This window comes from Mirounga leonina, unplaced genomic scaffold, assembly GCF_011800145.1.
Source record: "Mirounga leonina isolate KUSES-001 unplaced genomic scaffold, KU_Mleo_1.0 Mir_95, whole genome shotgun sequence".
NCBI lineage: Eukaryota > Metazoa > Chordata > Mammalia > Carnivora > Phocidae > Mirounga > Mirounga leonina.
The window spans coordinates 18,822,924-18,823,728 of NW_023270865.1; the positions used below are offsets into that span (position 1 = coordinate 18,822,924).

At 30.1% G+C, this 805-nt stretch overlaps 1 non-coding gene across 1 annotated transcript; it reads right to left on the minus strand.

The window, feature by feature from the left end:
• Window positions 1-260: 260 nt before the first annotated feature.
• Window positions 261-451, minus strand: LOC118006325. Its single transcript, XR_004678049.1, has one exon. It is a non-coding gene; the product is annotated as a U2 spliceosomal RNA (small nuclear RNA).
• Window positions 452-805: the final 354 nt, after the last annotated feature.

Below are 805 nucleotides of genomic sequence, written 5' to 3' on the forward strand. Positions count from 1 at the left end.
CATTTGTGTAACATCTGGAAAGAATATTCATAACACATTATTTGTCATTTGCTTAAATATAAATAATATGATAAAATTAAGTTTAACAAATTGATATTCATTTTTATTTTTATATTACTTAATAAAATATTTGTAACAATATTAATTTTCAATCAAAACATCCCAACTATTATGGCACCACAACGAAGTATCTATGAAGAAATTTTTATTTTTTTATTTTTTTTTATTTTTTATTATTTTTAATTTTTTATTCGCCCCAGAGGGGGTGCACCATTCCTGGAAGTACTGCAATACCAGGTCGATGCATGGAGTGGACAGAGCAAGCTCCTATTCCATCTCCTAATTCCAAAAATCCATTTAATATATTGTCCTTGGATAGAGGATGTATCAGATATTAAACTGATAAGAACAGATACTACACTTGATCTTAGCCAAAAGGCCGAGAAGTGATTATGAAGCAATTTTTAAATGCGTTTACCATATAGGTCCATTACTTAAATTAGTGGATCATAGTATTAAGATGAGCCAGGTCTGGGGTTTTATTTTCTTATTAGTCAAGTAGCTTCAAAACAAGATAATCTCTGTACATTATTATCTAGGTATCTACTAACTGACATATACATGTGTGAGCACACACACTTTTTAATACTATTGGATCAAATCAGATAGATCCAAGAAGAAATTAAGGAGTAGCATTTGGTTATAGATATTCTGAGCAACCAACTTTGTCTAAATTAATCTGGATTGAATAGCTCCTACAACTGTACCTGTGGAAGATCAAATTGTGAAAAATAACTTTGACCTG